Consider the following 14,885-nt stretch of genomic DNA (forward strand, 5'->3'; position numbering starts at 1 on the left):
TTTAAACAGGAATTCCACCCAAATACCATCTCCGCAAGCCAACTGTCTCTCTCATCATTATCCCCTTTCCACGATTGCTAACACCCAGCACAGAAATCCTCCTTGAGTCAGAGGAAAAAGCTGTAACCAGACTGAATCCGGACACTATAAAGGGACCCTCTATGGCCCTGGTGGGTTGTTACCTTGCACCCCTCTGGGTCTGTGGGCATTCAGAAGAAAGGTGCCCACTCAGGTCAGAGCAGAGTAAGCGTGTCCAAATGAGCCACTGCTGGCTTGGACTCCCACTGCATCACTTAAACAGCCACCTCGTTCCTCTGGGAAACGCTTTCTCCCACCCTTCCTCTTCCTCTGTCTCCAGCCCCCCGCCTTCTCACATCATCCTGCCTCTCAGCCTTGTGCTCTGCCTTCTGAATCCCCTCAGACCCCAGGTCTGCTGTTCCTGGACCCTGCCCTTTTCAAAGCTCTCAACACGTCTCTTTGCCAAGCCTCTGTCTTTTTCATAGCTCACTCTCCATTCGAATAATTTTACTACCCAAACTCCCATCCAGATTTTTCCTAACTTGAAAAGATTCTTTAACTGTTCTCTTTCCTTCAGTTTAATCTGCCCCCCAGTCTTGTCCCCTTTAAAATCTGCCAGTTTCCAATAACCCTCATTTCTTTCCTCCTTTGCCCCCAGTGATGGTTGGGATACTCCCGTTTGCTCCAACACCTCCCAAGCCCTCTCAGACACTGATCTCATTCCCTCCTTTCCCCCAAGCCTCCTTGACACACTTCTCCCCGCAAGCACACTGAAGGCCCTAGTCCTTCAGTCTCGGGTGCACCCCACTTCCCCCTTGTCCCCTCCTCACGCCCGTTTGCTTCCCTTCCTCCCGGCACGTTGGTCCCCGTGCCGCCTTCCCCACTCACTCGGGTCTCCTGCTCAGGACGCCCTTGCCGAGGGCGGCGGGGGATTTGTGCTGAAGGAGGGTTCCAGCAGCGGCGCAACAGCTCGGGGGACGCTCCTTCTCCTTGTCGGCGACGGCCCCTGGCCCCGCCGGGTGGTGGTGGGGCGGCTGGGATGCGTGAGCCCTGCCGCTGGGGCCCGGCTGGGGCTGCGCCAGGAGCTGTCCGTGGTGCTGAAGCGGGGGCTTCTCGGGCGTGGTGGGCGGGAGCTGTCCGTGGTCCCGGAGCTGTTCCTGGGCCCCGGAGGCGGCGGTGGCCGGGGTGGCCGGCAGCGGGGCTGGTGACGGGGGGACGAGCCCGGGCGGAGGCACGGCTTGCAGCAGCTGCTGGTGCTCCCACAGGCTGCGGTTCTCGGCGCTTAGCTCGTCCAGCCGCCGCTCCAGCTCGTCGATGCGCTGGCGCTGCGTGTGGATGAGGCTCTGCTGGTTCTGCACGATGGCCGTGAGCTCCTTGAGGTAGAGCACGGCGCGCACCGGGTTCTCCAGCAAGCTCTCCATGCCGCCCGCCGCCGCCTGCGCCCTGCCTGCGCCTGGGCGGGCGGCGGGGAGCGCGAGGGCGCGCAGGAGCCGAGCAGCCCCGGCGATCCGCTCGCCTCGCTCTCCGCCGGCGCCGCGTCACCGCCACACAGACATTCACACACGCACAAGGGGCGGGACCGCGGCGCCAGGGCCCACCCCTCCCCTCCACCTCCCACCTCTAAGCTTCGTGAGGAGTCTCGGCTTCCTGCAGGGCTGGCGGAGGAGCAGGATAAACGAAGGGACCCGGGATGGATGAGCGGCAACTGGCGAGAAAGGGAAAGCCGGCCAGGCGGAAGCAGCGGCACGGGGAGAGTGCGGTGGGACCGGTAGGAGAGCAGAAGCAGATGCGGAAAGAGGAGGAGGAGAGCGGCTGGGAGAACGAGGAAGCGCAGAAAGGAAAGGTGGTGAAAGGAGAGAGAAGTGGTCTGAAAGGTCACGGGTTCTTTTTCCTATGTCCAGTCATCCCAGAGGACGAGGGTCCACCTTAAAGACCTTGTGAGGAGAGGCCACACGCTCGGCGGTCTGTTCTGCTGGGGGCTTCCCTGGATCGGGGGGATCAGAGGACAGTAAGGGACCCCAGAGAACATCCGGTCCTACCCCTCCAGCCAAGGAGAAAGTTCGGGTGGGAAGGCTGTTTCCGCTGGATTTTGTCTGGGAATGAGACCTCAGGACAGTTTGGGCCACTCTAATGGGAACACAGACTAAATAAACCGGGCCCTCTGTGTCACAGGGCTAATGCTTCCAGAAACTTCTTAAGAGAGCATTCTGTTTGAAAAATATTTATGAAATGCATACTACACCGAACACTGTGCTAGGTGGTGGTAAGATAAGGATGACTAGGACGGACTCTTTGGCTTCTTGACGCTTCTGATTAAGTAGGAGAAACAGGTAATAAATATTTAATTTCAATAGAAGGTGGTTGTTGTAAGTGATAAGATAGAGATTGCCCAGAGCGCTATAGGAGCCCAACAGCTTGGGGATTTGGGAAGGCTCCTTGGAGGGAATAACACTTGAAGTGGGAAGGATTTTCTAGAAAGGGGGAAGAGCATAAGCAAAAGCTCAGAGATAGGAATCCGCATGGACTGAATCATTCATTACTTTCTACAATACACGTACATAAAACACACACTAAGTGCCAAGTAACGTACTAGGAACTATGTAGTTTAGCCCTAGCATGGACCATAAGTTATAGTTTCTATAATCAAGATTACAGCCTAGTAGATACAGCACACACATGAATATCTAAAATACCAATCAAAATTTCTGTAAGGGCTCTTCAAGCCAAGTGCCGCAGGAGTTGGGGGGAGTGGGAAGTTGTGTTTGACTATGGTGATCTGATAAGGCGGAGGTGTTATTCAAGCTGGGCCTTGAGGGATGCGAAGTGTTTCAACAAGTAGAACAGAGGAAGACAGGGGAGATATGTCAGGCAGCAGGAAAAGACTAAGGAATGGAAATAGAGCACCTCCGTTCAATCCAATCTGGCAAAAAAATGACCCTTTCCTCTGGGCTATGAGTACCCTTAGCATATCTGTTGTACTGTTGTATCTTGCACCGAGGTGGGCCACCAGCCTCCCTATGGACCTGCTGTTCCCCCCCAGAGTAGGCATATCTGTTGGTACCACGTGTCCCGTGAGCTGGGCCAGCCAAGCCCGTCTGGTGCCAGACTTGAATGACATTATAGGAAAGGATCTGTGCTCTGCAAATAAATATATTGGTTTCTCTGCACTTGCGTTTTTACTGTGCTTTCCTCCCATCCATTTTCCTCGCAGACTTCCTTTTGTAAAGAATGCGTGAAGGGAGCTTAGCCACAGCTGAGCCAGCTTCCAGGCGGATGCTTTGGTAGTGACCAGTATTCCAGCTGAGGAATGGAGGTTGAGCGGTGGGATGAGGGCCCACAAAAACTCAAACACTTTTCTTCTGAATTTTCTTTGCTTGCCTAGTTGATTTGTTGTCTAAATATGAGTTGGGTGTTCATAGAAACCAATACCGTTTCTATAAGCAAAACAGCCTGCAGCATAATTCTCTATGGAGCTGGTTTAAAACGCAGATTTCTGGGCCCCGTATTAGTCCTGCTGTGTTGGAATCGCTTGGAATGGGGCCCAAGTGTTTTCATATTTTTAACTTTTTTTGTTTCATTTGAAAAAAACTTTATTGGGTTACAACTCACATGTAATAATACATACCCACTTTGAGTGCACGGTTCAATGAATTTTGACAAATATATTACACCTTCTAATCAAAATTTCCATCACTGCAAAAAATGAGGTTACTACCTCATGCCCCTTTGCAGTCCGTTGCCGTCATCCTCATCCCCAGTCAACCACTGATCTGCTTCCTGTCAAGACAGATTAGTTTTGCCTGTTCTAGAATTTCATGTAAATGGCAATCATAGAGTATATACTCTTGTGTGTCTTCTTTTTTTTCCCACAGCATAATATTTTTGAGGTTCATCTATTCTCTTATAGGTATCAATAGTTTGTTCCTTTTTATTTCTGAGTAGTCTTCTATGGTATGGGTAAACCATAATTTTTCTACTCACCTATTAATGGACATTTTAGTTGTTTCCAGGTTTTGGTTATCTTGAAAAAAGCTGCTATGATCATTAAAGGACAAGTTTTTGTGTAGACATATGTTTTCATATGTTTCATGTTTTATGTTACATGTGTCTTATCAGAAGGAAAAATCTAGAATTGGAGTTGCCAAGTCATATACTAAATATATATATATATATATATATATATATATTTAACTTAATAAGAAACTGTCAGATTGTTTTCCAAAGTGGTTGTACAATTTTTTATTCTGACCAGCAGTATGTGAGAGGTTCAGATGTTTTGCATCCTTGCTAATGCTTGGTATTTTTAGCCTTTTTTTTTTTTACTTTATCAATCAGGAGTATATTAATATGGCTTTAGTAAGTATTTCCCTATTGAGTGATGCTGTCGAGTATCTTCTCATGTGCTTTTGGCCATTTGGCCATTATCTTCCTCACCCACTGTTTCTAGTGAATTGTTTGCCTTATTTTTGAGTTGTAAGAGTTCTTTATTTATTATGGAAAGTAGTCTTGGCCAGATGTATGCACTGCAAATATTTTCTCCAGTCTGTGGCTTACCTTTTTTTTTCTTAACATTGTCTTTTGATGAGGTTTTTATTTTGATGAAGGAAAAATTTTTTACTTTCTTTTATAGTTCATGCTTTTTGTGTCCTATCAAAAATTCTTTGCCTGTCCCAAGGCCAAAAACATATTCTGTGTGTTCTTCTAGAAGTTTTATTGTTTATGCTTTTATGTTTAGGCCTATGATCCGTTTCAGGTTAATTTTTGTGTTTGGTATGATGAGTCAAATTCCATTTCTTCCTTAATTGTTTGACATAATTCACCACTGAAGCCATCCCAGCCTGGAGGCTTCTTTGTGGGAAGATCTTTAGTAGATATGGGGCTATTCAACATTCTCTCTCTTTGTGTATCCATTTTGGCCATTTGTATCTCTGGTAGGCAGAATGACCTCCCAGGATGCCTTTGTCTTAGTCGCCAAAACCTGTGACTATGTTAACTTATATGGCAAAAGCAACCTTAAGTATGCGGTAAAGTGAAGGATCTTGAATTGGGAAGATTATTCTGGATGATCTGATGGGTCCAGTGTAATCACAAGGGTCTTTGTAAGAGGGAAGCAAGAGTGTCAGAGAGGAGATGTGACAACAGAAGCAGAGGTCACAGTGAGGCAATTGCTGTCTGGAAGCCAGAGGGCAAGGAATGCAGAAGCTGGGAAAGGGAGGGAAACACATTCTCCTCCAGAGCCTCCAGAAGGAACGCAGTCCTGCCAATACCTTGGCTTTAGCGAGGTGAGATGCATTTTGGATTTCTGGCTTCCGGAACTCTAAGGTGGACGGTGAATTTGTGTTGTTTTAAATGGGGGAATTCCCTGGTGGTCTAGTGGTTAGCATTTGGCACTTTCACTGCTGTGGGCCTGGGTTCAGTCCCTGGGGAACTAAGATCCTGCAAGGCGTGTGGCGCGGACAAAAATAAAAGTCATCATCTTTGTGGTAAACAGCAGCAATAGGAAGTAGATATAAGTGTCTTTTAAGAATGTGTCCATTTCATCTGAAGAGTCAAACTTATTGGCATGAAGTTGTTTATAATACTTTCCTATTAGCCTGTTTTAAAAATCTTTTTTAAATTTTATATATTTATTTATTTTTGGCTGTGTTGGGTCTTCATGGCTGCACACAGGCTTTCTCTAGTTGCCGCTAGAGGGAGCTACTCTTCGTTGTGGTGCATGGGCTTCTCACTGCAGTGGTTTCTCGTTGCGGAGCACGGGATCTAGGCGCGTGGGCTTCAGTAGTTGTGGCATGCGGGCTCAGTAGTTGTGGCGCACGGGCTTAGTTGCTCCGCGGCACGTGGGATCTTCCTGGACCAGGGCTCGAACCCGTGTCCCCTGCATTGGTGGGCGGATTCTTAACCACTGTGCCACCAGGGAAGTCCCAGAAGGTTTGATTATTGACTTTGGACCTTTCTTCTTTTTTAATATAAGCACTCAAAGCTCTAAAGTTCCCACCCAGCACTGTTTTTGCTGCATCCCACAAATTTTGTTTTCATTTTCACTCAGTGCAAAATATTTTGTAATTTCCCTTGTTACTTCCAAATCTTTCTATTCCCGATTTCTAATTTAATTCCTTTGTGGTCAGAGAGCATACTCTGTGTGAGTTCAATCTTTTTTACATTTATTGAAACTTCTGGGCCTTTTATATGGTCCAGTCTACAGCCTGTTTTGATGAACGTTTCATGTGCAAGTGTCTGGTAGCCACTCCAGCTTTCTCATTGTTAATGTTTGCATGTGTGATAGGCAGACTAATAGCTCCCCAAAATGTTCATATCCTACCCCTGGGAACCTATGAATATATTACCTGACATGGCAAAAGGGACTTTGCAGATGCCATTGAAATTAAGACCCTGAGGTGGGAAGATTGTCATGGATTATCCAGGTGTGCCAAATCTAACCACCTGATTCCTTAAAGGCAGAGAACCTTTCCTGGCTGTAGGCACATGGAGACATGACAACAAAAGAATGGTCAGGGTAGTGTGATGTGAGAAGAACTAGACCTACTTTATTTGCTTTGAAGATGGAGGAAGAGGCCATAAGCAAAGGAATGTGGGTCATCTCTAGAAAAGGCAGAGTAACTGATTTTCCCCTAGAGCTTTCAGAAAGGAATGCAGCCCTGCCAATGCCTTGATTTTAGCCCAGTGAGACCCATGTTGGATTTCTAACTTACAGAGCTGTAAGATAATACATTTGAATGGCTTAAACCACAACATTTGTGATCATTTGTTATGGCAGCCCCAGAAAACTAATACAGCACGTTACATTTTTCCCATCCTTTAAATTTATCTGTGTCTTTAAATTTAAAGTCTTTTTTCTTATAGATAGCATTTAGTGGTGAAAATACAGTATCTAAAATGAAAGTTTTACTGGATGGGATTAAAGCAGATAAACACTACAGAATTTTAAAAATCAATAAACTTAAAGATATAGCAACAGAAACTATCCAAACCGATTGATATTATTCCACAAGTCACTGAGTCTCTATTTTTTTTTCCCCAGTCTTTCTTTCCCTCTGAGCTTTGTGAGGAGAGTTTTACCCCTAGAAGTGCCACTTAGTTCTTGTTTATATCTTACATTTCTCACCTCATTATGTTTTTCTCCTAGTTTGGGTCTCACTTTCCTGCTTCTTCACATATCTAGTAATTGTTTTATGCTATGCTGGACATTGTGAATGTGACTTTGTCGACTGCTGGATTTTGTTGTTTTCCTTTAAAGAGTGTTGCGCTTTGTTTTTGCAAGTAGTTAAGTTACCTGTGGATCCACTTGGTCCTTTCAAGACTACTTTTCAGGCTTTTTTGAAGGGCCAGTCTAGAGTAATCATTATTCTAGGGCTAATCTATCCCTACTGCTATGGTGCGATCACTCTGTCATCTGATTGAACACCATCAAGGTCTCTTCAGTCTGGCTGGTCAGAGCTCTAATCTCTTCCAGCCTGTGTGAGCCCTGAGAATTGTTCAGCTTAAACCCCGTCATTATTTGCTGAGTCTTGTAGAGTTTTACCCTGGATGTGTACAGTTCAGTGTTTAGCAACAGACTCAAGGGGGCTCTCTGCGGATTCCTGGAGCTCTTTCTTCGCGTGACTCCTTCTTCTCTAACTCTGCCCTGTAAATTCCGGCCACCTGAGCCTCCCCAAGCTCCAGTGTCTGTGACCTGAACTCAGAGAGATTGTCGTGCTCTGCTGTGGTCCCCCTCCCTGCATAGCAATCTCCCGGGTGGCAAGCCAGGGCGATCAGGGCTCATGTAGTTTGCATTCCTTTTCTCAGGAACCATAGCCCTTGTGCAGCTAGTTTTCCAATGTCTGAATATTGGTTTTTAAATGTATGTGTATACTGGAATATAACAATTTTCTAGCCGCCGATAGAAGGGCAAATGCAGTCCCAGTTCTTGGCTTCTGGCCAATTTTTTATGGCCGGAAGCCAAAAACTACATGTTTAATGAGCACCTCAGGTGATTCTGATGCACCTTAACGTGGAGAGCTCCTGGGCTGGAGAGCAATAAAGGGAATGCCTTTCCAGTTCCCAAGACACCTTCATGTTCGTTATCATGTCATCCTCAATCCACCCTCTGAGGATGGCTGGGAAGAGATTACTATTCCACTTTCAGGACACTTTTTTTTTTTTTTTTTTTTGCCACACCATGCGGCTTGCAGGATCTTAGTTCCCCGACCAGACATTGGAACCTTAGTTCCCCGACCAGGCATTGGAACCTGTTGGCAGTGAAAGCACGGAGTCCTAACCACTGGACTGCCAGGGAAGTCCATCTTCCTGGTATTTTCTATTCTGTGTAAAGGGCTCTTCCTCACTCTGAATCCCTGCGTGTCCAGATCCCATCCCATCAAGATCCAGTATAAAGACCCCTTACACCGTGAGCATCTTGCATCCTCTCTTCTTTCTTTGGATTCTCATAGCACCTTGACGTCTCTCTCTCTCTGACCTTAACCACTCTCTCTGTTACCTGGTTATTCGTGTAGCTGTCTTCTCCTCCTAGACTGCAGACTCCTCCAGGGCAAGAATTAGCGTCTTATAAATCTGGGCACCCACCCCACACCCGATCTGCCCTCATCCCAGGGCCTTGGGCCAATATTGCAGTGATATGTGTTCAATGGAAGAATCAGGTGGTGGTTGGGAGCGGTGAGAGAGAGGACAGTGCGCCGTTATGCTTAGTCTTAGGGAGGAATCCAGCCACAGGAAATGGCACTTTACCCCCTGAGCCTCCGATGTCTCTTTTGTTTTCTTACTGATTGTTTTATTTTTTGGCCATGCCGTGCAGCATGTGGGATCTTAGCTCCCAGACCAGGGATTGAACCCACACCCCCTGCAGTGGAAGCGCAGAGTCTTAACCATGGACCTCCAGGGAAGTCCCTCCGATGTCTCTTTTAAAATGACATGGTAGAACACTTGGTTAAATTTTGTGTGTGTGTACTTTTCTACATGTATGCATAATCAACAATAAAATGTTTCAGCATTGAGATCAGTTCAGGAAGACTTCCTGAAGGAGGTGGGGTTTTAAGACTTCCTTCTTAGCTATGACATATATGTTGGTAAAATTATAATTCTAGGATAACTTGGTAAGAGCAGAAGGAATACTGATGAGGGCTTTGATGCCCAATGGACAGCAAGGGATTCAGTTTTTCTGGCCCAGGGTGTGAATTTGTGCCTTTCTTCTCCCTCAGCAACCTGACAAGATCAGAAGGTGCTGCCACCTCTGTCCACACGATGCCTCGCACGGTGGGGGATGAGTGGGGTGGGAATCCTCTCACTTCAGCACAGAAGACCCACAGATTTCACACATAGCTCTGACTGGACAGCTCGCCAGATGGGCAGGTGGGGCTGGGGAAGAAACGGTGGCGGTGTCTGCTCCGGCCCACGAGGTTCAATGGATGCCAGACAACTAGAGGGGGCATTCGGGAGCATTTCGTCCAACCCTCTGCCTCTGGGCTCCATGCAAACCAGAACTCGGGCTCACACATGCTTCTCGTGTATTTCGTTGCCAGGACTGGAAATAAATCAGGCTATCAGCCTACAGGGAAGTGAAGCAAACACAGCCACTTCCATTGACCTTTTGGGTCTGTTTTCACAGGTGTTTGCCTTATTATATAATAACCGTGACGATAGTCCTAGCCAGAATTTGTATTTCACTCTCTGGGCCTGGGTTTTCTTAACTGTAAAATGGGCATAATAACTGAATCCCCATCATAGGTTGTAAGAATATTGTAAGGATAAATAGTGCGTAAGATGTGCAATCACACGTATTCATTTTATTTGATTCTCAGCGAGTGGTTAGCAAGACAAGTACATGTTTCAGATGTGGCAAGTGAGGCTCAGAGAGGGTGAGTGGCTTTCCTGACGTTACACAGCCAATGATGGCAGAACCAGGACTGGAACCCAGGTCTCCTATTCTAAGCCCCTATTCCTTTTCCTCTGCACCACATATTCGGACATCCTGATAGGACATAGAGAGAATACTTTAGGGGATGGTCAGCAATGACCTTATACCTGTATGTGTGCTTAAGTGAGGTGAAGCGTCAAAGCACTTAGAGCCATGTCTGGCACAGAGCACGTGTCCAATAAAATCAGCTTTATTTTAATAAAGCTTATATAATACAGAAATAAATATAGTAATGCTATACCATGTACAAAGCACTTTCACAGATACACAGTGCCATTTAGTCCTCACAGAAAGCCCATGGAGTACCTGTATTAACCTGATTTTACAGAAAAGGGTGCAGGGGCACACGGGAATAATGTGGCTTTCCCAAGGCTAGTAGGTACCAGAGCCTGAGACCCCCCTCAGGCCGGGCTGCCCTGGGTCTCCTCAGACAGGGCTTCTTTCAAATGCAGCCCAGGAGCTGGCATTTCTGTGTCTCACAGAGTGTAGTTCAGTTGAGGGTGTGCGGTTCATGGCATGGGCCTCAGAAGGAGCCTCCGAGGTCATCCTGCAGTTGGGGTTTGAGCTGGGGAAGCTCTAGTCACCCTAATTGCCCCCCAATGGATCAGGCCAGTCCTGCCAGGTTCCGGGCCATTCCGAAGGCATCCCAGGCTTTCTGGCTTGAAGAGAGCTGCACACTCATTCTTCCAAGATACCATTTCCTTGGGGCTCCTCTGGTTTTAGGAATGGAAAAAGAACATGGATTCTGGAAAAGGCAGTTGTGGGTTTGAACCCTCACTCTGCCCTTTCCACCCATAAGACCTTGGGGAAATTACTCACGTTCTCTGAGTCTGCGTTCCTTCACCCGTACGGTGAACCTCATGCAGGTGCTGTGGTTACACGGTACCTGCTGTAGAGTGCACGCTGCCTGCTTCCGGAGTAGGAGCAGTACAGGTTTCCCCGGAGTCATGGTCACTGTCTCTGCGCATCCCCACCTCCATCTGTGAAGGGGTCAGTAGCGGTATCCCCTGAGCTCACATCTGTGAATGTCCTGTGTGAACAGGCAAGTGGTGAATACGTTGTTTTAGGAGGAAGTCCAGATCCAAACAGAACCTGTGGGCCCAGCTGAGGGTGGGAACCCCCCTCCGCCATTGTCCCCCCATCTCCAGCCCCAACAAAAGGCCTGCCTTGAATTTGGAGAGGGTCATAAGCCTCCACAGCAGATGCATAGAGATGCTCCAGAAAGCCCTGGAGTGAGAAGGGCATGGAGAGAACTGTCCTCCTCCTTTGAGGGAGTGCTGTGCGGTGTCACTGAGAACATTTGAGAAGTTTCAGCTGGAGCCACAGGTCTGAGAACCCTGGTTACTGGTTCAAATCCTTCCTCTTTGCCCCTGACAAGCCTGTGAGCTGGGGCCAAGGTCTGCTTTTCTCCAGACCTCAGGAGTCCCGCTGTGGAGTCGGGGTGGAGGTGGAATCACTGGATCCAGGAGAAAGAACGGCCTGGGCGCTCACCTACCTGAGGACACCCTCCCCCCAAAATGCAAGCATCCCACTGTGTCGTCCCTAGTCACCAGGCTCTGCCCCAGATTTCCCAGGACAAGCAAGTCCCTGCATCACAAGATGTTGTCTAATTTCAGGATGACAGCATGGCTAGGAAGATGCTACTTACGTTGAGCTGTGATCTGCCTCCCTTGACCTTTCTCCCATGGGTCAAGTTCAGCCCTCTGAAGTCTCATTATACCAGCCAATCCCTTTTAACCCCTTGCAGCTCTGCCTTTCCAGGAATAGGGAGAGATGAGGGAGAGGGAGGAGGGAGGAAGCCACAGCGAAACTGCCTGACTTTCTCACATGGCATCGTCTCCACAGAAGCTGTGGGTGTAACATTTGACAAATTGTTTTGAAATATTCTCTTTTTCTGATTGCTGCCAACTTTTCCTCACCACCCCCCCGCCCCACCCACAGAAGCTGCTCTGAGAATGACCCAGGAAGTGGGAAGCAATCCTAGCACACCACCCCCTGGGGCTTCTCCATTTTGAATGACAATATTTAGTAGTTTTCACCTCTTTATCATTTTTAATAATTTTTCAGAAGAATTCTTCTTTATCCAATAGACTCTTGCGTGGAACTCGGATGGGTGGATGAATGGAGAGGCGGGTAGTTAGATGACATGGGAGTGGTGTGGTTGCGCAGGTGTACTGTAGAGCCAGGCTACAAGGTTTAAGTCCTTGCTCCGCCACTTACTAGCTGTGCAACCTGGAGCGAGTCACTTAACCGTTCAGCTCCTCAGCTTCCTCATCTGAAGATGGGCGTAATGGTTAAAACCCATCTTATAGGAATATTGTGACTACTAAGTGAGTTACTGCATCTAAAGCCTTAAGATAACCCCTGGAGCAGTGAGTGTCTGCCATGATGATGGTGATGATGATGATATGGTGGTGGTGGTGGTGATGGTGGTGTTGATGATGGTGATGATGGTGGTGGTGGTGGTGATGGTGGTGGTGGTGGTGATGGTGATGATGGTGGTGGTGGTGTTGATGATGGTGATGATGGTGGTGGTGGTGATGGTGGTGATGATAATGGTGGTGGTGGTGGTGGTGATGGTGGTGTTGATGATGGTGATGATGGTGGTGATGGTGGTGGTGGTGTTGATGGTGATGATGGTGGTGGTGGTGATGGTAGTGATGATAATGGTGGTGGTGGTGGTGGTGATGGTGGTGTTGATGGTGGTGATGGTGGTGGTGATGGTGGTGGTGGTGTTGATGGTGATGATGGCAGTGGTGGTGATGGTGGTGGTGGTGTTGATGGTGATGATGGTGGTGGTGGTGATGGTGATGATGGTGGTGGTGGTGATGGTAGTGATGATAATGGTGGTGGTGGTGATGGTGGTGGTGGTGGTGATGATGGTGGTGGTGGTGATGGTGGTGATGATAATGGTGGTGGTGATGGTGGTGTTGATGATGGTGGTGGTGATGATGGTGATGATGATGGTGATGATGATCAATGACTGAAGGTGGGGAGACTCTCCCTTCCTCCAACCAATGTAATTCTTGAGACATTGGAGGTTCTGGGAACACTGCTTGTAGACCACTTATCTAGTTCATTTTCTCATTTGACAGAGACCTAGAGAAGGGTCACACGATGGAGTGCTGTAGAACAAAGCCAGATCTTGAGCTGAGGTCTCCTGTCTCCTGGCCTTTGCAATGCTCAAATATCTTTCTGCACGAGCCGAGCTGTGGACCCAAGTCAAAGCCAGAGACAAGGAATCAGCATCACCCAACAGCCAGCAGGTCTAACCTCGGCTGAGCTGCTCTCCTCCCCGTTCCCTCCAGGCTGACTCCCAGAGGTCCTGTGCAGATGAAGTAGCAACTTTGGGTCTCTTGGAGTAAGGGTGGAGGCTGAAAGGTGGGGAGGAGGTGTGTGAAGGCAGTGAGCTGTGAAGCTTAATTCACACAGAGGCCAGGTCTTAAGAGCACAGGCTACAAGGTGTTACATGCTGTACATGCAAAATGCAGTGATTAATTGACAGGCGAGTCTGGAGACCCATCAGCCTTTCTCCGCCCCCTCTCCCCTCCTCTCTCACTCTCACTCTGAAACATGAGAGGAAGCATCTCTCCCCAGACAGGCAATTCCAGGCAGGGGTGCCCCTCTGACATTTATGTTGCATCTCCAAGGTGATAGAGGAGGGAGGTCTTTAGTTTTTATCAAAACCAAATGAACTGTTTCTCTTATATCAAGTGTCACCCCTCACTCATTCATTTAACACGTTTTTTGAGTGTCTACTATGTATGTTCTGAAGGGTCACCTTCATGAGCATGTGACCTGTGAAATGACACAGGGTCCTATGCTCAGAAGGACCCTGCATTTGGTTTAATGCTCTGCTGTCAACATCTTGAAATCGTTAATCATTTTACCTTGACGTTGTTGTTTTGTAAGGTTGTCAGGGAAGCCCAGTGCAGGGGAGCGCACACACGGACAGGAGATGAGTCATGCGAGTGTGTCCTGTTCCTTCAGCCCACTCCCGTGCAGCCTTCTCGACACCCCATGAGCAGGGAGCTCCGGGGGACACACACCGTGGGGTCAGTGCAGGGAGACTCAAGTCAGCATGGGGGGAGGGCTGTCAGGTCCACGATTGACGGGTGGGGCGCCCAAAGGCTGGAGAGGCCACACCACCCATCCAACGCAGAGCTGGCTGTGTGCGCAGAAAGAAGGCAGTGACATTTGAAGAGACACAAATGACCAAGGAACCTTATCACATCCTTTGCTACTAATGTTATGTCCCTATTAACCAACGCTTAGGCTAAAAATGGTTACACGGAAGGAAAGGAAAAGACAGAGCAGCCGCCAGCTCCCTTTCCTTGCAGCCCTGCCTGAGTCATCAGTGACCCGAGGCAGAGTGTTGGGGTGGAATGGCGCATGTCAGGAAGGACAGAGAAACGTCCGAGTTCATTCATGCAGCATGTCCATTGCTCCGTAAGAATGAAATACATACACATGAGCCCGGCGTGAACTGTGTGACTTTGGTGATTCCACACAGCAGCTAACGGCTCATATTTCCATTTAAAATTTGCAACATACAGTGTGAAGATGAATGAAAATTCGTGACGATAATTTGAATTTATTTTTTAACCTTTTAACTTAGGATAACATGAAAGAGCAAATAAAAGTACTATGACAAACTATACTTCAATAAAATATTTTTTAAAATAAACTGTAATGGAAAAGAATCTTGAAAGAATATATCTAGATACATATATTCTTTTTAAGATTCTTTTCCATTAGATATATATAACTGAATCACTTTGTTATACACCAGAAACTAACACAACACTGTAAGGCAACTACGATCAAAAACAATTTTTTTTTTTAAATACTATGACAAGTCGAGAGAGAAAGAGAACACAGAAGAAAAGAAAAAGCTGTATATTTTACTACCTTTAATGACACTTTTTCCTACTTCTTG

This window comes from Grampus griseus (genome assembly GCF_964374135.1).
Source record: "Grampus griseus genome assembly, chromosome: 11".
NCBI lineage: Eukaryota > Metazoa > Chordata > Mammalia > Artiodactyla > Delphinidae > Grampus > Grampus griseus.